Here is a 26,053-nt window from a genome sequence, read left to right on the forward strand (position 1 = left end):
CACAACAATGTTTTAATTATCCATAACATTTTAGAATATGATACAGGAGAATGAAATGCCAGACATGTGACCTCTAGTCTGACTTTCTGATTGGCTTAAGTCATCTCTATAAAAAAAACATCCTTTTCAAACGATAATTTCAAGATAACAGATAAACAATGTTTCAATAGTAATTTCCTAAGATAAAAAAAATATAGAAAAATGCACCTAGCTTATTAAAGAGGCATTTATTAGCAGCATGTTTATGATAAAACCGCCAATAGATTGCATCCTTTTTTGTTGATAGTTTACTATAAAGTAACAATCGGTAAACTTCGGCTTCATAACACGGCAATTAATGAGCTACCATATTTGTTAGATCATAACAGACAGAGAGAAAAAAAATTGACAATTTAAAAACGATATCTTTGCGTAAAAAATGATAAAATCGTGCACAGAAGACTAAGTTTATGATATAAACATGCATTGGTTCAAGAATTGGATAAACATTATTTTTCATTAGTCACTCGTTTCATATGACTAAACTTGAGAATGTAATAATTTCAATGTTTAGTGAACCGTGGAATAGGCCTAATACCATAGTAATTTCACATCATGTGGCCTTATTTTCATGTTGATAAGACCACAATGTCAATGTAAACAACCTAAAAATCTATTTGGACTGACAGACGAACAGACCATACAACATAATATCCATTACAATCATAAGTCGAGTTTAAAAATAACATGTAATTGGAATTAGCTGAAATGATTTTTTTTTCAATTTATTGTTGGCTTTGCTTGTGAAAAGTTAAAAAACTTAATTTTGGTATACATTCTTATTTTAGTAGACAATGTGTTCAAAGGGAAATAACTCACCATAACCATAAAACATCTATTTTCTATACATGTCCCAGTACAACAAATGATTCCTGACAAGATAATAAAGGCTCCTGTTCCTAGTAGCATTAGTATGTTGCCAAAGGGAAAGTACTGTTCCCTAGCAGATTGAAATAGGAATGCTTCTGGAACTTGATATATAACCCTAATGCTAGGAAAGCTAACCGGGCTGTCAGCTGGAAAAGAAATATAGAATTTATCATGCATAAAAACACTATTGAATTTTAAAGAACATTTAATTAATTGACAGAACATGATAAAGAAAAGTTAGGAAACGGAATATTTTTGTAATTTGAAGTTAGCAATGTTAGCTGAAAAATTAGAAATAATTTTATATTAGGATCTTTTATCCTGTTAGCATGGTTATAAAATCTTACTAGCAACAGAATACAGTTAACAATGAACGAAGAATTTCATTTAATTTGAACAAAGAACAAAGGGAGATTATTCAATTAACATGTATCTATATCTTCTCTTATGTCTTATATTATACATTTACAAATTCTATACTTTATATAGTTAGTTCTGAATATGCATATATAATATTTGCCAATGGATGATTCTAAGCAACCAATAATCAATAAATCATTTAAATTGTAATATCTTTTTAAGTTGCCTTTTCTATAACTATAAACATATATATAAATTATATATTTAAAATACACTTACCCAAAAGAAAAAGTTGAACACATAAAGGACGACTTTTAGGAAGTTTTTACCACACAGGTCCCTTTTTCTCCTATTATTTCCTCTAGCATTATCATTCATTTTGGCATTGATTGTAAAATCCCAAAACTAATAGAATGTTAACTTCTGTTTAACCACTGTCTGCACACTGCACACTGCACACTAACAATCTTTTATTACTGATATCATTTGCAGCTTTTTTCAAATTCAATGAGGCTATTCGTATTGATTCAGTTACCATCCATCTATTGTGAAAGAGAAAGAAAATATTACTATCAGAACAAAAAATGTCCACAGATATACTGCACTTTAAGTTAACTTTAGTTACTTTCCTGAAAAAACCAATTAGATAATTTCACATAATCTTTACTTTATGACTTTATAAAGTTTTTCTATCACATGAAAAAGTAATTATAATTTAATGCATATAATAAACGTAATAAACTGCAGTCAGGGGCGTAGCTGCCGTTAGGCACTTTAGGCATGAGCCTACACATAATTTTTTCACAAATAATTTTTTTATTTAAAAAAGTAATAAACAATGTTATCTGTAGATGCATGCGAATTCGTCAAAACTCTTTAATTATCGAATGTCATGCGTACACTAGTCTATCATCCTTATTGAATCAGTGGCGTATTGGAACTGTATGTCATTATATTCCACCTAATATAGAAACTATAAACTAGAACTTTGGTTCAGATCATTCACTTCAATCAACAAATACTTGAATGAACCTCAACTTAGATAATGATTTTTTTTAATTAGTTGTTGTTGGCCCAAGTTCAATCTCTAGTGAAGAGAGAATGCCACGCTCTCTGCACGTTAAGACACTTGAAACAACTCTTTGAGGGGTTAGAAGTCATCTACTGAAAGGCAAATTTCTGTTCCTATTTAATAAACCCTCATTTTCCAATGCATGGCATTTCCAAATTTCCAGACCTTCATCCTGGACGACCTCTATCCGTTTTAGTCCTGAACATGCATGAATATTTGCCACTGGACGTCTATCAATCAATCAATCAATCAATCAATCAATCAATCAATCAACTAGCTTTCAGTAACTTCGAGTACTCTCAGATCTACATGTAATGATGATAATTATTCATATTCCTAAGCAGGTAGGGATTTTACAGTACATGATATAAGAAAATATGAATTTCTTGAATTTTGTTAGACACCGGTAGTATGAACAGAACAGAACTTCTGCATGACGTATTGACTGTGTGTGTGTATGTGTTTGTGTGGCCGGGGGAGGGTGAAGGTTTAAGAATCAAAATATGAATGGTCGATGCACCGTATTCCAAAAGTTAGTATTATTATGTAGTAGTCTCAGTGTTTACGTGCCTATTTTTTTTTTTTTAATGAAGGATCGTCAATATGTACTATCAATTGACGTATATATCAATTATACTCAATCAGAAACAAGTTGTGCTGCTTAATAAAGGGCTACGCTGATCCACGCTGGGCAATGCATATTTGAAATATTGTTTTTTTTTATATTTCCGATTGTACTGCCGGTTAATTCATCAGTCAGATGTAATTGTAGAATTTTGTTTTTTTTTCGACATTGTTTTCATGTATATTATCATGATAAAATGACGTTTTTTTATGTTTTTTTGTACACAAATTTTGCAACTTAAATGCTGAAAACCGTTTTCCGTCGGAGGGCTATGCCCCCAGAACCCCTTACCAGGGGCCTTATGCGGCCCCAGACCCCCTACCGCATTGTGTATACATATACACCTGGTGATACCCACCCAGATACATTATTCACATATACGACCATGAAAGACCCTCATGGATAACCAGGGTCAGTAAAAAAAAACATGTCATTCACAATATAAAAACCATACAATAATTTCTGTATTAACAGTATTTGAAATGTTATACAACAGTTTAACCAGGTATTTAAAATCTTAACCCTGTGGTTTTTAGATACAATCCAAATGGACTTTGATGCTTTGGTGTTGATATTTAAATGTCTTCTTACTTTTTGTGTCATTAAGTTGCTGTCTCATTGATATATTATACCCTTTATCTCCATTATTCAACTTTTTATCATGGTAAGCACAGGTATTTAGGCCATGTTAAATTACTGAAAGAACTTATATGTATTGGCTTTGCTCATTGTTAAAGGTCGTAAGGTGACCCGTAGCTGTTAATTTCTGTGTCATTTGGTCTCTTGTGGCTCGTTGTCTCATTGGCAATCGTACCACATCTTCTTTTTCATATTATGCAAGATAATGCCTGGTTTCCCCTTTGATTTGTTCAAATCTTCAAATATTAATGTAAACATAAAGTAACCAGATGCTCCTCAGGGTGCAGCTTTATACGACTGCAGAGGTCGAACCCTGAACAGTTGGGACAAGTATGGACACAACATTCAAGTTTGATACAGCTCTGAATTTGGATTGTGATTAAATAGTTGACACAGCATAGGTTTCTGGTAGTCTAATGAACTTAAAAAAAATACACTATGCTGTTGAATATTAATCCCCTCAAAAAAAAATATTTAAAGAAATCTGAAATGAGAAAAATGATTTAAGCCATAACCCCCAATAACTATCCCTTTGTAGTATGGAATCTTGTGGTATAAAATCTGAAATGAGAAAAATGATTTAAGCCATAACCCCCAATAACTATCCCTTTGTAGTATGCAATCTTGTGGTATAATTTCAGAGAGATTTATACACTTAAACACAAGTTATTGACTGTAAACTACAACAAGTTATTGTCTGGAAACTAGAAAAATGCTTATTTTTGGCCCTTTTATGGCCCCTAATTCTTGCATGAATGGGACAATAACGCCCAAACAATCTAAGTCTTCCTTTTGTGATATGGAACTTTGTGGTACAATATAAGAGAGATCTATACACTTACACACAAGTTATTGTCCAGAAACTACAAAAATGCTTGTTTTTGGCCCCTTTTGGGCCCTTAATTCTTAACTGTTGACACCATAGACCGCAAAATGAATCCAAACCTTTTACTTGTGGTATTAAACATTATGGTACAATTTCAGAGCAATTGAAATACTTATACACAAGTTATTATCCTGAAAGTAGAAAAATGCTTGTTTTGGGGCCTTTTTGGGCCTCTTATTACTAAACCGGAGGGACCATCAACCCCAAAATCAATCCCAACCTTTCTTTTGTGGTATTGAACCTTCTTATTAAATTTCAAAGAGATCCATTCATGTAAACTAAAGTTATTGTCCGGAAACCAAATGTGTTATCGGACAACGCAGACGACGACATCATACCATTATACAGTCCAAAAAAAATGTTTGCAGTTAAATATATTTATCACGTGTGCCTAAAGACTACATCAGGTGCCATTTAACTAGGTGCCAATTTGACTAGGTGCTGATTTGACTATACCGGGTGCCGATTTGACCGGATACTGATTTGACTAGAACTCTGACCAATGAGTTGTTGAATACCATAAATGGGCTGTCGACATTTGATCGAGCTTCCGTCGTAAATATTGGTCACAGTGTAATTAACCAAATTGTTTTGGGGCCAGATTGATTTTGGGCCAGAACAACCTGATACCCTAGAACTTTACCAGTATATAATAGAACATTAGTAAGTTAATCTGTTTATATCTAGTTTTAACCATTTACCCCCCAAAAGATATATCCTGTCATTCCTGTTGTCTAGTGTTTATTGTACTTCTTCTTCTATATTTTGTGGTTAATCTGCAGTTGAAATTTCCATAACACAGATATACTGTGCGGGTGTGTCAACCAGTACTCGCAAAGTTAAAAATAAAAAAAAACTTGTGTATTTACAGGAACAAAATCAAATAAAATTATGTGAGTTTGCAACAACTATAGTCTATACAGGGTTAAAATCAGGTATCAATAGTTACGCCAGGAACTGCCACACACAGACCCGGAAGGCGTCTGTTGTGGGGGCTTGGATGGCACTTTCATGTAATTGGTTCCAGTCAAAAATTTGTTCTGGGGATGAAACTGTATTTATAGGCATCCGTTGAAGTGCTGACTCTGGAAAACCGGTCTCTGTGGCTGTGGTATTGACTATTGTCTGGTTGTTAGAGTTGGTCTCCTGATGTAATCTGGGATAATGACTGATGCTTCTCCATGCAGGATCTTATACAGGAGTATGAGCCTGACTCCTTGTCTGCGTGTTGCTAGTGTTGGCCAGCCAAGTGTCTGTAGGATGTTGGTTTATACAGAACCTGGTTCCCGATAAAAGGTTGTTGTAGATCAAGTCGGTTGAATTATGTAATGACAAAGCATACAATATTTGAATACTTAAATTGTAAATAAAATTTAACTTCTGTTTATCTATCTTGATAGTAATTTGTGTTGTCATCCATCTAAAGCACGTGAATAAAGTAAAATCACACAACAATATTGCACTTTGGTAGAAAAGTCACGACAACAACCTAACTTCCGGTTGGTTTTGTTTAATAAACAGAAGTACTCCAGTTGCTCCGTTCGATAGCCAATGATCAGAGATATTTTGAATGAGGAAGGTTTTATTTTGGGAAATTATTATAATAACAGTTTTATTTAACATTCAAATACCAAACCTGTTTTCGTAAATTAGAACATTCTTAAAACTTATATCTGTTATGATTATTTAAAAGAAAAATCTATATGTAATATGAATTGTAACTGAACCTTGTGAAAACACTGTTTATTCTAAACTAAAGATAATGTTATTTATAGCGGGGAAATCGTGTCATTCTATAATGGGCATAAAATATGACTTGTACTCAGAGGCGTATTAAGTGGGGGACAGGGGTCCCGGTCCCCTTTGTAGGAAAATTTGTTTGACTAAGTTATTTAGGGATCATTGAAGCATGACTGGAGTGGGCCCCCTCTTGGCCACTACCACCCCCTTTATCAAAATTTCTGGATCTGCACTGGTACTGCATACATACTTTTATCATCGTTACTTTATATTTTTCTTCTTTGCTTTGTTTTTACTTTTATATTCCGGCTCTGCGCTCAATTTAACTGTGCTTTTTTCAGTGTTGCTTATAATCATGAGCACTGTGACATCTTGTTTCACTTAATAATGCTTTCACATTGATATGCATTTTATTTTATTTGCATGTCTTAAATTGTTTACATGAATTGTATACGCCTTTTATTTGTTCGTTGGTAAAAAGCTGTACAGAGCTTACATTATTATAGGTTTATAATGTACCAATTAAATTTAATTTTCTCAACCTTGTTATGTTTTATAGTCTCACTTATGGGTACTTATTGGTCATCCCTAATGACCGACTTGTTTTGTATTTCTGTGAAGCAGAATTCCTACAAAACATTTCAAAAATAATAAATTGCTTCGCTGAGCGCAGCTAGATACGACTGCGGAGGTCCTACCATAAACAGTTGGGGCAAAAATGGAAACAATATTCGCGCTTGGGTCTGAATATGGATTGTAATTAAATATTTGACACATAATAGGATTCTGACAGAGAATAACTGTAGTCAAGGAACTTAGAATTGGTTATATGTTTCAATTTATATTAATTTTTTTGGCTTATATGCAATACACTATGCTGTTGCGAATTGACCCCCCTACCCAAAAAAATACACCCCTTAAGCTTTGCTTTTGTGCAATACACTATGCTGTTGCGTATTGACCCCTCATTTTTTTTTGCTCTTGTGCAATACACTATTATGCTGTTGTTTATTGACACCTCCCCTTTTTTTTTTGGCAAAAATAAATTATATTTAAAGAAAATGTCTTTTTAATTTCTGAAATTTCTGTAATCTAAAATTTAAAATTTAAAATTCCAAATAGAATTTGCAACCATAATTACCCATTTAAATACATCATAAAATTCTTTTTTAAAACAGTTAGTTCTCTCTTGATGGCTGTATTTTTGACATTTTCACCTGTTATGTCTGTTTGATTTGTTCACACATCGTTGTCAATATAATGGAATTTGATGTGACTGTCATACAAGTGAGAGGTTTAGCTAGTTATAAAAGCAGGCTCAATCCACCATTTTCTACATAAGAAAGTGCCTGTACCAAGTCAGAATATGATAGTTGTTATCCATTCATTTGATGTGTTTGTGCTTTTGATTTTGCCATTTGATTAGGGACTTTCCGTTTTGAATTTTTCTCAGAGTTTAGTATTTTTGTGATTTTACTTTTTTCTAAAAACAAATTGGCAGCAAATCACCTCAAGACAATACATTTCGTTATACATGATTTAAAAGTAGTGTAAGGGATGTAATTCAAACGTAACATTCATGTACTTAAATAAGTAATAGTCCATCAAACAGGAAATCATTGTTTTCCCCCCAATTCCTAATTGGTTTAAGCTATAACCCTCAAAAGCCAATCCGAACCATCCTTTTGAGGAATGGAAAATCGTGGTATAATTTCAGAGAGATCCATACAATGTTCCACAAGTTATTGTCTGGAAACTAGAAAAATGTTTTTTGGGCCCCTTTTTGCCTCCTTAAATACCTAAACTGTTGGGACCACAACCCCTTAAATCAACCCCAACCTTTCTTGTGTGGTTATAAACCTTGTGTTCAAATTTCATACATTTCTATTTACTTATACTAAAGTTATTTAATTATTTAATGTAAATTTGAAAATAATTGATAATCATTATGAATGTCAAAAGTGTATATTTAATTTTGAAATGTTTTGGTTGTGTTGATAAAAAAAACATGTTGCAAAAAAAGACTAGATTTGTCCAAACGACACAAATGGCCCCGTCTCAAAAAGTTGAAAAATCTGCAATTTCAACAACACATGTGAACACAAACATGATGGTAGTCTCACATATCAAAATTCTGCTCAAAATCTTCAGGCTTTAAAAAAACTCCATTTAACTGTGATTTTCGACCATTTATCAAAGTTCAAAGCCTGTAATTTTGGGGAAAATTAGCAAAGCGGAACTAAACATAAACTTGATCTGTAACTCATCATGGTTAACTCACATACCAGAAATCAGCCCAATATCTGAAGGCGTTTAGAAAAAAACCTGTATAACTGTGATTTTCAACAATTTATCGAAGTCCAAAGCCCGTAATTTCTGCAAAAATAGTAGAGCAGGACAAAACTCAAACTTGATCTGTAACTCATCATGGTTAACTCACATACCAAAAATCAGCCCAATATCTGAAGGCCTTTAGAAAAAAAAGTCTGTATAACTGTGATTTTCAACAATTTATCGAAGTCTAAAGCCTGTAATTTTGGCAAAAATTAGCGGAGCAGAGCGAAACTAATACTTCATCTAAAACTCATCATGGTGAACTCACATACCAAAAATCAGCCTAATATCTGAAGGCATTTAGAAAAAAAAACCCGTATAATGGTTTGTTGCAGAATGACGGAATGACAGAATGATGGAAAGATGGATTGACGGAATGATGGAATGACAGACAAGGGTAAAACTATATGGCCCCGACAGCTTTGTTGCGAGGCCATATTTGTTGCGGGGCCATAAAAGCTTCATCATGTGTAATTGCTAGTTCATGAAGATCAAAAATGTTCTCAACTTGGAAGAAAAACACAGCACTTGGTATCATTCCAACATGAACTGTACAGAAGCTGCTGCTTAATTTGATGAAAAGCCACAACTCTATCTAGCTACTGAGAAGTGCTACAATGTTTATATATAAGCAGCACATAAACAGTAACAAGAAAGGCTGTTAACCTGTGAACTTTTAGACGACAGCAATTTCTCAATATTTAAACTTATCAGATTGATGTAGAAAACAGAAACTACATGAGATAAAACAAAAACTATACTTCCAGACCAGTACACCCTGCCCTTACTATCAAATCACATTCTCTCACAGATTAACTCCCTCTCTATATTCCGCTCACAATCATATACCCTCACCCTCTCCATCATTCTATTTTTCTCCCTCCCTCTCTCACCCTTTCACCCTATCATAACACCCTTAACCACCTACCACCTAATACCCCTTCTGCTTCGTGTTAAGTCCCTATGAGAAAATTGGGTTAGTAGATGAATACGATATTATAAGATGTACCAGATATGGAAGATCTTAAATTTTAGAAATGTGAAGGAAATTTAGAACTGATTGATATCAAACATAAATATATGAACCTGAGCCACTTTTAGAAATGTAGTCTTATTTTCTACACATAATGGTCATCATAGCATTCGTACAAAAGATTAACAGCCAACGTTACAGAAAGCCAAATTGTGTAATGTAAATTTGAAAATAGAATGCTGTTTTGATTGATAAACATTATGGAGGCCAAAAAGTATATATCCCACTCTTAATTTTGAAGTGTTTTTGGTGTGTTGATTACAAAATATGTTGAAAAAAATGAAAAAAACATAAATGAAAATTGCCAAATGGTATAAATCCAAATAGTTCAAAAACACATAAAACAAAAAGCCAAATGAAAAATGCCAAAGTTTAAAAATGCCAAATGGTATTAAAAATACCTGTCTGCTTGTACTAGCCAGCCGGCCTGTGGGTTAGCTGGACTTTAAGGTGCTAGTTCACCAAGACAAATGCCCACAGTAGGTCACCTATCTTTTCCTTTTGGAGTACCAGTTTTTAAGTCTTTGATTTGACTTGGGGGCTCAACATTTAACTAAAAAAGATAAAAAAAAAGGTCTCCTGTATAAATTAAAAATTTGGTCTTAAAAGTAAAATATTCCCTTTGTCCCCCACACCCAAATGGATAAAATAATGTAAAAAGTCTCTCATTTCCCAAATAATCATAAAATGACCTGCCTCAACTTATAAATTAGGATAAAAACAGTAAAATATCTCCAATTAAAATTTAGATAAAAACAGTAAAATATTCCTAATTAAAATTTAGATAAAAACAATAAAATATCCGATTAAAATTTGGATAAATGCAGAAAAATAACCCCAATTAAAATTTGGATACAAACAGTAAAATATCCCTCAATTAAAATTTGGATAAAAACAGTAAAATATCCCCAATTAAAATTTGGATAAAAACAAATAAAATACTTTTTTCCCCTTAAAAGCATGTTACAGAGATTCACATGCAGACTGAGCTACCTCACTCTCAGTTTGTTCCAGTAAAAACAGTAAAATATCCCCAATTAAAATTTGGATAAAATAAAATATCCTCAATTAAAATTTGGATAAAACTGTAAAATATCCCCAATTAAAATTTGGATAAAACAGTAAAATATCCCCAATTAAAATTTGGATAAAACAGTAAAATATCCCCAATTAAAATTTGGATAAAAACAAATAAAATACTTTTTTCCCCTTAAAAGCATGTTACAGAGATTCACATGCAGACTCACCTCACTCACAGAGCCAACTCACTCTCAGTTTGTTCCAGTAAAAACAATAAAAATATTCCAAATTAAAATTTGGATAAAAACAAATAAAATACTTTTTTCCCCTTAAAAGCATGTTAGAGAGCAACATGCAGACTGAGCCACCTCACTCTCAGTTTGTTCCAGTAAAAACAGTAAAATATCCCCAATTAAAATTTGGATAAAAACAGTAAAATATCCCCAATTAAAATTTGCATAAAAACAGTAAAATATCCCCAATTAAAATTTGGATAAAAACAAATAAAATACTTTTTTCCCCTTAAAAGCATGTTACAGAGCTTCACATGCAGACTGAGCCACCTCACTCTCAGTTTGTTCAAGTAAAAACAGTAAAATATCCCCAATTAAAATTTGGATAAAATAAAATATCCCCAATTAAAATTTGGATAAAAACAGTAAAATATCCCCAATCAAAATTTGGATAAAAACAGTAAAATATCCCCAATCAAAATTTGGATAAAAACAGTAAAATATCCCCAATCAAAATTTGGATAAAAACAGTAAAATATCCCCAATCAAAATTTGGATAAAAACAGTAAAATATCCCCAATTAAAATTTGGATAAAAACAGTAAAATATCCCCAATTAAATTTGGATAAAAACAGTAAAATATCCCCAATTAAAATTTGGATAAAACAAATAAAATACTTTTCCCCCTTAAAAGCATGTTACAGAGCTTCACATGCAGACTGAGCCACCTCACTCTCAGTTTGTTCCAGTAAAAACAATAAAATATCCCCAATTAAAATTTGGAAAAAACAGTAAAATATCCCCAATTAAAATTTGGATAAAAACAAATAAAATACTTTGTTCCCCTTAAAAGCATGTTACAGAGCTTCACATGCAGACTGAGCCACCTCACTCTCAGTTTGTTCCAGTAAAAACAATAAAATATCCCCAATTAAAATTTGGATAAAAACAGTAAAATATCCCCAATTAAAATTTGGATAAAAACAGTAAAATATCCCCAATTAAAATTTGGATAAAAACAGTAAAATATCCCCAATTAAAATTTGGATAAAACAGTAAATATCCCCAATTAAAATTTGGATAAAAACAAATAAAATACTTTTCCCCCTTAAAAGCATGTTACAGAGCTTCACATGCAGACTGAGCCACTTCACTCTCAGTTTGTTCCAGTAAAAACAATAAAATATCGCCAATTAAAATATCGCCAATTAAAATTTGGAGAAAAACAATAAAATATCGCCAATTAAAATTTGGATAAAAACAGTAAAATATCCCCAATTAAAATTTGCATAAAATCAAATAAAATACTTTTTTCCCCTTAAAAGCATGTTACAGAGCTTCACATGCAGACTGAGCCACCTCACTCTCAGTTTGTTCCAGTAAACACAGTAAAATATTCCCAATTAAAATTTGGATAAAAACAGTAAAATTACCCCAATTAAAATTTGGATAAAAACAGTAAAATATCCCTCAATTAAAATTTGGATAAAAACAGTAAAATATCCCCAATGAAAATTTGGATAAAAACAGTAAAATATCCCCAATTAAAATTTGGATAAAAACAAATAAAATACTTTTTTCCCCTTAAAAGCATGTTACAGAGATTCACATGCAGACTGAGCCACCTCACTCTCAGTTTGTTCCAGTAAAAACAGTAAAATATCCCTCAATTAAAATTTGGATAAAAACAGTAAAATATCCCCAATTAAAATTTGGATACAAACAGTAAAATATCCCTCAATTAAAATTTGGATAAAAACAGTAAAATATCCCCAATTAAAATTTGCATAAAATCAAATAAAATACTTTTTTCCCCTTAAAAGCATGTTACAGAGCTTCACATGCAGACTGAGCAACCTCACTCTCAGTTTGTTCCAGTAAAAACAATAAAATATCCCCAATTAAAATTTGGATAAAAACAGTAAAATATCCCCAATTAAAATTTGCATAAAAACAAATAAAATACTTGTTTCCCCTTAAAAGCATGTTACAGAGCTTCACATGCAGACTGAGCCACCTCACTCTCAGTTTGTTCCAGTAAAAACAATAAAATATCCCCAATTAAAATTGGATAAAACAGTAAAATATCCCCAATGAAAATTTGGATAAAAACAAATAAAATACTTTTTCCCCTTAAAAGCATGTTACAGAGCTTCACATGCAGACTGAGCCACCTCACTCTCAGTTTGTTCCAGTAAAAACAATAAAATATCCCCAATTAAAATTTGGATAAAACAGTAAAATATCCCCAATTAAAATTTGGATAAAAACAATAAAATATCGCCAATTAAAATTTGGATAAAAACAGTAAAATATCCCCAATTAAAATTTGCATAAAATCAAATAAAATACTTTTTTCCCCTTAAAAGCATGTTACAGAGCTTCACATGCAGACTGAGCCACCTCACTCTCAGTTTGTTCCAGTAAAAACAGTAAAATATTCCCAATTAAAATTTGGATAAAAACAGTAAAATATCCCCAATTAAAATTTGGATAAAAACAGTAAAATATCCCCAATTAAAATTTGGATAAAAACAGTAAAATATCTGGATAAAAACAAATAAAATACTTTTTCCCCTTAAAAGCATGTTACAGAGCTTCACATGCAGACTGAGCCACCTCACTCTCAGTTTGTTGCAGTAAAAACAATAAAATATCCCCAATTAAAATTTGGATAAAAACAGTAAAATATCCCCAATTAAAATTTGCATAAAAACAAATAAAATACTTTTTTCCCCTTAAAAGCATGTTACAGAGCTTCACATGCAGGCTGAGCCACCTCACTCTCAGTTTTTTCTTGTAAAAACAATAAAATATCCCCAATTAAAATTTGGATAAAAACAGTAAAATATCCCCAATTAAAATTTGGATAAAATACTTTTTTCCCCTTGAAAGCATGTTACAGAGCTTCACATGCAGGCTGAGCCACCTCACTCTCATTTGTTCCAGTAAAAACAATAAAATATCCCCAATTAAAATTTGGATAAAAACAAATAAAATACTTTTTACAATTAAAAGCATGTTACAGAGCTTCACATGCAGACTGAGCCACCTCGCTCTCAGTTTGTGCCAGGAATGGCAAAAAATATTTTGACTGAGCCATCGCACATCAGTCAAACTGAGCCACCTCACTCCCAGTTTAACGTACCAGTAAGAATGGATACTTGATACGTATGATCGGGGGACGTTCCTATACCTAAAAGGGAGGTATAGTATCTGTGAACCCCAAACACAGAGCGCGGCTTAACTTCGTCATACGTATACACAAGTATCCAATGCTAACTGATACATAACGTTGTCATGTTTTTCATGTCAGTCACTGAAAATAATTTTTATGTTACAACTGAAATAATAACAAAAACCTTGATTCCAAGTTGCCTGTGGTAAGAAGTGAAATAATATCAAAAACCTTTATTCCAAGTTACCTGTGTTAAGAAGTGAAATAACTTCTCTGTAAAATATATCTAGTTTTGAAATTCTTGATGGTTTTCTTAAGGATTGAAGAACATGTGGCATTCCGGTAAACACAGTGTGACAGCAACTCAACTATAAAGTTAAACCAGAAAGATATGAAAATGTAAAAAGACAATCTTTCAATCAGTTTAATTGAGGTCTGGAGCTGGCATGTCAGTAACTGCTAGTAGTCTGTTGTTATTTATGTATTATTGTCATTTTGTTTATTTTCTTTTGTTTCATATTCTGACATGGAACTCAGACAACTCTTAAACTGAGTTTCACTGTGCGTATTTTTGTTCGATTTTTTTTTCTACATTGGCTAGAGGTATAAGGGGAGAGTTCAGATCTCCAAAAAACATGTTTAACCCCGCCACAATTTTGTGCCTGTCCCAAGTCAGGAGCCTCTGGCCTTTGTTACTCTTGTATGATTTTCAATTGTAGTTTCTTGTGTATAATTAGGAGTTTAGTATGATGTCCATTATCACTGAACTAGTATATATGTTTAGGGGCCAGCTGAAGGAAGCATTAGGGTGCGGGAGTTTCTAGCTGCATTCAAGATCCATTAGTGGCCTTCAGCTGTTGTCTGCTCTATGGTCGAGTTGTTGTCTCTTTGACACATTCCCCATTTCCATTCTCAATTTTAGTCTTTAATCATTACTTTTTCAAATTATGACTTGGATTGAGAGTTGCCTCATTGGCACTCATACCACATATTCTTATATCTATTTAACAATGAATTGTTCTTAGGTGGAAAGTCATTTTACTATATTTATTTGAATTTCAAGATATCTCATATAATATATAAGATATGTTATATAATATATAAGATATCTAATATATGATATCTTATTTAATGTATAAGATATCTTATTTAATATATAAGATAGCATATAATTTCATTTTTATACATTATCTTATATATCAAATGAGATATCTTATTTATTATATAAGATATAGATATCTTATATATTATATAAGATATCTCATAAAGTATATAAGATATATTACATACTTTATAAGATATCTTCTGAATTTTATAAGATATCTCATATATTTTAAAAGATATTTTATAAATTTTATGAGATATCTTAAAAACTATATGAGATATCTTATAAACTATATAAGATATCTTATATAATATGTGAGATATCTTATAAAATTATATGAGATATCTTATATAGTAAATGAGATATCTTATATAGTTTATTAGATATCTTAAATAGTTTATTAGATATTTTATAAGATATCATTGGCATTTAAGGATAGTTACTCTCATTGGCAACCCTTCCATATATCCTTATTTTTTATATGGTTGAGAGATAAATGTAGTTTCCTGTGTGTATAACTGTGCATTGAGTTGCACTTTCAGGCTTAAAATAGACTTGATAAATTTCTGGCAGCACATCTATCAAGAATTAGCATATGACAATTTATTCTGTTATAAGTTTCAAGAAAGAAAATAAAAATTTGTCTATCTTTTATGTTGTTTTTTGTTTATTCTAAACATATAAAACATTTTCATAATTCATTTAAATGAGCAAAAATTCTTCAATTCATACCAAGAATGTACTGTTTTAAACAAATTCTACTGAAATCTGAAGAATACCGTACATTAGTTCTTCAGTCTTTAATTGCATACAAATGTTTGTCACAGACTAGTATCTGCCTTGTAAGTGTTCATATGAAAAATACCACATTTAGGTCATACAAATGCTAGTCCAGATAACATCCATGTAGTCTTTGAATTGTTTGATTATTGTCTCATTTCTGTTAAGGATTCACTTCTAATACAATTGACCTTATTCAAAGATGACGTGTTGACAACTCCTCTTCAACCAAATTGCTTGTTCTGAACTTCTCTCAACATACTGAAAAGTAAAAATAACATTTGTTATCCCTAAAGTATGCATGTTTAAGTTTAATCAGCCATTCATATGTAAAGTTTAGTTTAATCAATTTTGAATAATTGGTAAATGATTATAAAAAAGATGTGGAATGATTGCCAATGAGACAAATCTCAACAAGAGACCAAATGGCACAGAAATAAACTACTTTAAGTCACAGAACATGGTCATAGATAAAAGGCTCCAAAATTACCATAGTAAAATAATTCAAACAAGAAAACTAATGGCCTGATATAAGTACAAAACTAGAGGCTCTAAAGAGCCTGTGTCGCTCACCTTGGTCTATGTTCATACTAAACAAAGGACATACATAATAGATGAGAATAGAATTCATGACAAAATTATGTTTTGGTGATGATGATGTGTTTGTCAATCTTACTTTACTGAACATTCTTGCTGTTTCGATTTTCTCTATCTATAATGAACTTGGCTCAGTAGTTTCAAAGGAAAATATTTTGTAAAAGTTTACAAAAATTTACATAATTTACGAAAATTGTTTAAAATTTACTATAAAAAGCAATAACTCCTTATTGACCGTTTTGGTCAAGTTGACTTATTTGTAGATCTTACTTTGCTATACATAATTGCTGTTTACAGTTTATCTGTATCTAAGATAATATTGAAGATAATAACCAAAAACTGCAAAATTTTCTTAAAATTACCAATTCAGGGGCAGGAACCTAACAACAGGTTGCCTGATTTGTCTGAAAATTTCAGGGCAGTTAGATCTTGACTTAATGAACATATTTTAATGAATGAGATTTGCTCTAAATGCTTTGAATTCAGAGATATTAGCCAAAAATTGCATTTTACCCCTATATACTATTTTTAGCCATGTCGGCCATCTTGGTTTGTGGATGGGGTCATTGGACACATTTTTAAAACTACATACCCTTTAGATGATGATTGCCAAGTTTGGTTAAATTTGTCAAAGTAGTTTCAGAGGAGAAGATTTTTTTACAAGATTACTTAAATTTTTGAAAAATGGTTAAAAATTGACTATAAAGAGCAATAACTCCTTAAGGGGTCAACTGACAATTTAGGTCATGTTGACTTATTTGTAGATCTTACTTTGCTGAACATTATTGCTGTTTTCAGTTTATCTCTATCTATAATAATATTCAAGATTATAACCAAAAACTGCAAAATTTCCTTAAAATTACTAAATCGGGGGCAGCAACCCAACAACAGGGTGTCCGATTTGTCTGAAAATTTCAGGGCAGATAGATCTTGACCTGATAAACAGTTTTACCACAGTCAGATTTGCTCTAAATGCTTTGGTTTCAGAGATATAAGCCAAAATCTACATTTTACCCCTATGTTCTATTTTTAGCCATGTCGGCCATCTTGGTTTGTGGATGGGGTCATTGGACACATTTTTAAAACTACATACCCTTAAGATGATGATTGCCTAGTTTGGTTAAATTTGTCAAAGTAGTTTCAGAGGAGAAGATTTTTTAAAAGATTACTAAAATTTTTGAAAAATGGTTAAAAATTGACTATAAAGGGCAATAACTCCTTAAGGGGTCAACTGACAATTTAGGTCATGTTGACTTATTTGTAGATCTTACTTTGCTGAACATTATTGCTGTTTTCAGTTTATCTCTATCTATAATAATATTCAAGATTATAACCAAAAACTGCAAAATTTCCTTAAAATTACTTCGGGCCAGGTGAGCTAAAAATAGGCACGTAAACACTGAGATTACTATATAATAATACTATGCTTTGGGGTAGACAACAACCTGAACCATTGATCTTTTGATTCTTAAACCTTCACCCCAGCCACACAAACACACACACAGTCGATGCCTAATGCAGAAGTTCTGTTCTGTTCATACTATCGTAACAATATTCAAGAAATTCATATTTTCTTATATCATCTACTGTAAAATCCCTACCTGCTTAGGAATTTGAATTAATGTGGTCATTACACGCAGACCTGAGATTACTGGAAGATAGTTGATTGATTTATTGCTAAACATCCAGTGGCAAATAGTTTTGCATGATCAGGACAAAAACAAATTTACGATACTAGTAAATACAACAGTTAGCCACTAGGTCCTGTAATAGGGGTTGTCCAGGATGAAGGTCTGAACTTTTGAAAATGCCATTGGAAAATTAGGGTTTATTGATCTTTATTGGATAGGGACAGATATTTTGCCTTTCAGCAGACCCCTCAAAGAGTTGTTGCAAGTGTTATTAGCGTGCAGAGAGCGAGGCGAAAATTTATTTGGACTATTTTAAGCTTAAGGCCCACAGAGGGTGAAGGGAAACGATTTTCAACTTTTTCGAACGAATCTTTTAACTCATTGGGGAAAATCGGTTAAACAAATCTAAAATTTCTGAACTTTTAATTATGAATAACTTTCAGATCCAGTTTCATACACAAAGTCAATGATACACTTATTCAAAGTCAAGTCAACGTTTTTTTTCTGCCAATAATATCAGTTATACTCTCATCAACATCAACATTGAGGTGTGGGTGGGTATGAAGAAGGGATAGATTAGAAAGTCGCTCATCTCCGATCTCAGGTAGGACTTGATGCGTCGCATCGCACTGAAGGATCTTTCACTAGTTGCCGATGAAACGGGCATTGTCAATAAAATCAAAATAATCCTATGCACCGAAGGGTACAGATCGGTGTTTGAATACGGATAAATAATATAAATAATAATACGCATTAGAATTACAATGTGTATTTTTTTTTTTTATTCCAAAGGGGTATATAATTGGTAAATTTATGTATAGGCACATGCCTAGTCGAGCCTTAGGTAGCTACGCCACTGAATGTGGCAGCCAAGCGATGCATTTACTAATAAACTGTTTTCACAGAGATATGTCTCGCCTTTTTGTATTTTGATAATGCAAATGTTGAAATTAAAATAGCAATACTTTAACATGTAAGTTATGCAAATATTCAAAGTCAATGAACCATGACTGAAGGTACATGGCTAAACAATCTCCATGGAATGAGATGTGCCAATGCTAATACAACTGCATACCAAATACCATTGACTTATTATAAGGTGTTCCCTTTAAACAAACTTAAAACAAAAATTAACTTGTAAACTATGTAAAAGTTACAAAGTCAATGAACCATGATCAGGGATGGGGCTATATAATCTCCATGGAAACAATACTTGCAAATGCCAATACATTTGCATACCAAATATCATTGACTTAACATTAGCAGTTCATCTTAAACTGATCTAATCACAAACTAATACATGTAAACTAAGCAAAAGTTTCAAAGTCAATAGACCATGACTGTGGGGGCGGGGCCAAATATTCTCCATGGAAATGAGATGTGCTAATGCTTATACAACTGAACACCAATTAACATTGGCCTACCACTAATGGTTACCCTTGAACTGACTTAATCACAAACTACAATGTAATACATGTTAACATAGCAAAATTCTCAAAGTCTATAGACCATGACTAAGGGGGCTGAGCCAAATAATCTCCATGGAAACGAGATATGCCAATGCTTATACAACTGCATACCAAATATCATTGACCTACCACTACTGGTACCCCATAAATTGACCTAATCACAAACTAATACATGTAAACTATGAAAAGTTTCAAAGTCAATAGACCTTGACTGAGGGGGCGGGGCCAAATAATCTCCATGGTAATGAGATGTGCCAATGCTAATACATCAGCATACCAAATATCATTGACCCTCCACTAGTGGTTCACCATGAACTAGACCTAATCACAAACTAATACATTATTGACGCCGCCGACGCCGGAAACAGCATACCTATGTTTTGCTTTTTGACTCAGTCAAGGCGAGACAAAAATGAGTGCAAATGATTGGCATAAAAGACTAACATTGTTAGACATAATGAATAATATACAGAATTCAATATTTCACAAGGAACAACCATGGAATTAAGGAAAACTGGGTAGCAACGTTCAAGTGCCCGGTATATGGTTTAGCAAAAATTAACACCCAGCGGCTATGGGTTTTGTAACCACGTGTGTTAAACAATCAAAATCCTAGAAGTATACTGAGCCAGGGATAACTTCTTATATAGATATAGGAAGATGTGGTATGAGTGCCAATGAGACAACTCTCCATCCAAGTTACAATTTATAAAAGTAAACCATTATAGGTCAAGGTACGGCCTTCAACACGGAGCATTGGCTCACACCGAACAGCAAGCTATAAAGGGCCCCAAAAAATTACTAGTGTAAAACCATTCAAACGGAAAAACCAACGATCTAGTCTATATTAAAACGAGAAACGAGAAACACGTATGAACTACATAAACAGACGACAACTACTGTAATCAGATTCCTGACTTAGGACAGGTGCAAACATTTGCAGCGGGATTAAACGTTTTAATGGTACCAAACCTTCTCCCTTTTCTGAAACAATAGTATAATATCACAACATAGAAAAACACACTATAAAATATCAATTGGAAGGCTTAACTCAATTAAAAAACGTAAATTCACACATAATGAACGAATAAATTTGACCTGTGACACCTGAATGCAAATACACAGTTAATAAAAAATTACAAGGGATAAATAATTAAAGTCAAAAGTAAATAAACAGGGCCACACTTAAAAATATTTTGGTTTGCCCAAACCCTACCCAAAGGTAGAGACAGTGGGTAGGTAGGTAGGCATTTTCTTTTCTTTTTTCGGCAACGAGAAATTAAAGTGTCAGATGTTTTTTTATAATCTTTATGCCTATCTAATTAAAAAAAACTGTTTCACATCAGGACAATAAAAGAGTTTGAGTAGGCAGCTATTTTCTGGGTAGGTAGCGTTAGGGCAAACACACATATTCTTTTTTATGGCCCAGGTTTAAACAAAGTTAAAGTATGATATCACTGTTATATCTATTTACAGGCTAGTGATACAGCAGTTTCACTACTTACACCATTCAGCCACCGAGGCCCCATTATGGCAGATCCAGGGGAGGGTTGCTGGGGTTGGAACCCCCCCTTTTTTTAACAATCAATGCATTTGAGGTCATATAGTTCTCTTACTTTAGATTGCCTTAACTAAATGGTATGAAAGTTATAATACACAATACTTATTACCAAAAAAATCAGTTCAAGTACAAATTTGGGTAGCATCACTTTTACCATTCTTCATGATCAGTTATGTCCCTTTATGCTAATATGTTTTTTCAGTAAAATACAAATCTATACAGTAGGGTCAAAATATTGACCCTAGAAACTGATGAGTATAATACCAGGTAAAATATGGAATTTATGAATATTAGTCCAATAGTCCATGTAGAATATGGAAAATGAATAAAAAAAATATATCTTGAAGTTACTCCTGAATTTCAAATGGCAATTGTTCATAAAACATGTAAACCATAATGCCAAAGAAGTATAAGACCTATGTCTTCTTTTTGTTTGTGACAATGCAAACATTCTATAGCCAATGTCAATGAATTAAGACTGAGATGTAGGATTAAATAATTTCCATGAAGACAAGAAATGCCAATGCTAATCATTCTTATACAATTTTATACCAAAACTACCATTCATTGACTAAAATTTATAAGCGGTTCCCTCTAAACTGGATAAAGCACAAACTTGAACCTATATTAAATTTTTAATTACATTTTTCTGATACTAACTTTTCATAGATTATGAACTATGATGAGGGAACAGTACAATATAATTTCCATAGAAATGAGATGAGCAAATGCTTATAGCATGTATAGGATTGCATACCAATATATTTAACAGAAAAATTTCGATCTGATCTGGAAATTTGAGTGATAATACAAGAACGCAAATGTTTCTATTTCTATTCAATAACTGGTCATCTCCTGTGTAACAACTTTTTATATGAAGAATCTGCAGATGGTTTGTTGCAAAGCAAATTTTATTGCCACCACCACCTATCTTTTGTCCATAGTTCCTCCCCTCTCCAACAATTTTTACAAAATTTTTAGAAGCTACTTAAGTTATTTACATCTATTAACATTTTATATCATCTTGAATATGCATTAAACATTTGCCACATAACAGTAATTAAACAAGCAATATCTAAGCAGATGTATAGCTGAAGATATGGTATGGGTTTTGCTCATTGTTGAAAGCCATAGTAACATACCATTGCTTAAATCTGCAATATTTGGACTCTCAGGGATAGTTGTCTCATTGGCAATCATAGTACCACATCTTTTTTATTTATGACTATTGATAAAAATCAACCGATCAAGTCTCCTACCTGTAAACTTGGATTAAATCTTCTGTGATGAATGACCTCTCCTTTATATCAATTTCAAAATTCATAACTGCTTCTCCTTATGTCAATCATTGGCTCTCTTCAAATATCCTTTCTATGCATTAACCATGAAGATTCTTCATTTGATTCATTTACTAATACAAATTTCCTGCAAAACATAAAAACATGTCAATTAGGATAAACAAATAGGCATATTATTTTTAGAATATTTATACAAAACTGAGTAGTTGTGGTAGTATAATAAAAATAAACACATCAGATACTGACCCTGCAATATTAATAATCAGTACAAAGAAAGATAACTCTGTTCATTTAAGATGACAATATCAACGAGATGGCTCTAGGGAGTGTGTTGGTTTGTGCAAACTTGTCATATAAGGGCAATTACAATTTTGGCAAAATTTGACATATTTGTAGATCTTGTCTTGCTGATCATTTTTGCTATTAAAGTGGCTTTCTATCTATAATAGTTAAATGTAAATTATTATTATTGTTTTTCAGAAAAGGAAAAAAAATGATAAAAGTAATCATTAAACAGTCAATAACTCTAATAATGAGTACCGGTAGTTTTAAATTTCGTTCAAGTTTGACTTGTTTGTAGATATTGTCTTGTTGATCATTTTTGCAATTTGAAGTTTCTTTAAGCTATAATGTTTCCAGGGGCGGATCCAGCAATTTCAAAAGGGGGGGGGGGGGGGGGAGGGGGGTCCCAACCCAGGATAAAAGGGGGAGGGGGTTTCCAACCATATGTCCCCATTCATTTACATTAAATGTCAAAAAAAAAGGGGGGGGGGGTCCAATACATAATTACTTTTAATTTTTTTGGCAATAACCGAGATATTCAAATATTGTTTGGCATAAATTCTTATAAAATGATTATTTAGACTTATCTGATTGAACCAATATTTTATAAATATGTGCTTTTGTGTTTCATAATAATCTTTCATTTGAACCTTTTATTCTGAAATCATTCATTTGAACCTTTTATTCTGAAATCATTCATTTTGACCATTCATACAAAATCATAAATGTAATACATTCATATCAGTATATTAGAAGGCATGTGAGGTATTAATTATGGAACACTGACCTTATTTGAAAAAAAATCAAAGATGTCCATCAAATTTGAATAAAATTATATAAGGAACAGCACAGCTCCAATCAGTTCAAAATATAAGTAAAGTCTGACTAAACAAAAGAATTTCCCTCCTAAATCGACACATGACTTAATGAACCAATTATCATAAAGGAGATAGAGTTTTCATAGCACAAACTAGTTAAACCTAGAGAGTAAACTAATACTCAATGGATCAAAATTCACTGAGCCATGAAGAAAGAAGTCTTACAATAAATAAAACCACTGATGCATGACTAGAAACTACTCATTAATTACTTAGAATTAAATTTACTAAAATCTGATGTAAAATATAAAAATATCAAAGTATGATACACAAAACAGTATCCAAATTAACATACTACATGTAGTTACCATGGTTACTTGTTTGATTAACATTCAGTGGCAATAACATTTAAATGGAGTACTTCTGAGTTTTCCCCCCAAAAAAACCAAACATTTTCTTTTGAATATTAAAAAAAATATCTGAAGATTTTGTTTTGGTGATTATTTTGTGAATCTTGTCCTCATAATTATTTCTGCTCTGAATTTTTTTATTGCCCCTGCCGCAGTTGAGGGGGCATTAAGTTTTACCCTTGTCTGTCTGTAGGTACGTACGTCCCAAAATTGGTTTCGGTTTTCTAACTTTAGTTTGCCTCAACCAAATGTTATGAAACTTGAACACAATGCTTATTACCACAAAACACAAGACAAGTTTGAATTTTGGTGGCATCACTTTTACAATTCAAGAGTTATGCCTCTTTACAAATGAAAAAAAATACTGAATTTTTTGTTCCGTTCTCCCACTTCAGTTTGACTCAACCAAATGATATGAAACTTATACACAATGCTCATTACCACAAAACACAGATTGAGTTTGAGTTTTGGTGGCGTCACTTTTACCGTTCAAAAGTTATGTTTTTTTTACAAATAGAAAAGTTGCTGAATTTTTTGTTTCCAACTTCAGTTTGTCTCAACTAAATGTTATGAAATGTATATATAATGCTTATTACCACAAAACTCAGTTTAAGTTCAAATTTTGGTAGCATCACTTATACAGTTAGTGAGTTATGTCCCTTTATAACGTTATATGCTAGCGGGGACATCATCTGAGTCCCTATGGACACATTCCCCATTTATTTTATCTTTTATGCATTTGATTTGTTTTATTGTCTCATACAAGAATATATATGGTATCGGGTTGGGGATCTTGACCATTTACAAGTTTTCAAAAAGAAGGGGGGGTGGGGGTTACCCCAGGGGACTTTCCCTCAATTTCATTTGATTTGTTTTATTGTCCCATTCAAGAATATATATGGTTTAGGGGTGGGGATCTCGACTGTTTACAAGTTATCAAAAAGAAGGGGGGTGGGGGTTACCCCCATGGACTTTCCCTATATTTCATTTGATTTGTTTTATTGTCCCATACAAGAATATATATGGATTAGGGGTGGGGATCTCGACCATTTACAAGTTCTCAAACAGGAGGGGGTGGGGTGACCCCAGGGGACTCGCCTTTTACTTCATTTGATTTGTTTTATTGTCCCATACAAGAATATATATGGTTTCGGGGTGGGGATCTTGACTGTTTACAAGTTTTCAAAAAAAGGGGGTTGGGGGTGACCCCTCTAGACTTCCCCTATATTTCATTTGATTTGTTTTATTGTCCCATACAAGAAAATATATGGTTTCGAGGTGGGGATCTTGATTGTTAACAAGTTTTCAAAAAAAAGGGGGGTGGGGGTTTCCCCAGGGGACTTCCCCTCAATTTCATTTGATTTGTTTTATTGTCCCATTCAAGAATATATATGGTTTAGGGGTGGGGATCTCGACTGTTTACAAGTTATCAAAAAGAAGGGGGGTGGGGGTTACCCCCATGGACTTCTTTTATATTTCATTTGATTTGATTTATTGTCCCATACAAGAATATATATGGTTTCGGGGTGGGGATCTTGACTGTTTACAAGTTCTCAAAAAGAAGGGGGTGGGGGTTACACCCATGGACTTCCCCTATATTTTCATTTGATTTGTGTTATTGTCCCATACAAGAATATATATGGTTTAGGGGTGGGGATCTCGACTGTTTACAAGTACTCAAACAGGAGGGGGTTGGGGTGACCCCAGGGGAATCGCCTTTTCCTTCATTTTATTAGTTTTATTGTCCCAAGTACTCAAAAAGAAGGGGGGGGGGGGTTACCCCCATGGACTTCTTCTATATTTCATTTGATTTGATTTATTGTCCCATACAAAAATATATATGGTTTCAGGGTGGGGATCTTGACCATTTACAAGTTTTCAAAAAGAAGGGGGGTGGGGGTTACCCCAGGGGACTTCCCCTCAATTTCATTTGATTTGTTTTAATGTCCCATTCAAGAATATGTATGGTTCAGGGGTGGGGATCACGACCGTTTACAGGTTATCAAAAAGAAGGGGGTGGGGGTTACCACCAGTAACAAAACACCAAAATAATTCTCTAAAATTAGATATGAC

At 32.7% G+C, this 26,053-nt stretch overlaps 2 long non-coding RNA genes across 2 annotated transcripts; both read right to left on the reverse strand.

Moving 5' to 3' along the window:
* Positions 1–829: 829 nt before the first annotated feature.
* On the reverse strand, positions 830–5,975 carry LOC127708595 (uncharacterized). Its single transcript, XR_007985315.1, has 3 exons — positions 5,193–5,975; positions 1,549–1,811; positions 830–1,055 (listed from the first exon to the last, which is right to left on the reverse strand). It is a non-coding gene; the product is annotated as an uncharacterized LOC127708595 (long non-coding RNA).
* Positions 5,976–15,800: 9,825 nt separating this feature from the next.
* LOC127708790 (uncharacterized) lies at positions 15,801–24,168 on the reverse strand. Its single transcript, XR_007985385.1, has 3 exons — positions 23,540–24,168; positions 22,432–22,597; positions 15,801–16,175 (listed from the first exon to the last, which is right to left on the reverse strand). It is a non-coding gene; the product is annotated as an uncharacterized LOC127708790 (long non-coding RNA).
* Positions 24,169–26,053: the final 1,885 nt, after the last annotated feature.

The sequence above is a fragment of the Mytilus californianus genome, unplaced genomic scaffold, assembly GCF_021869535.1.
Source record: "Mytilus californianus isolate M0D057914Y unplaced genomic scaffold, xbMytCali1.0.p SCAF_7, whole genome shotgun sequence".
Lineage (NCBI taxonomy): Eukaryota > Metazoa > Mollusca > Bivalvia > Mytilida > Mytilidae > Mytilus > Mytilus californianus.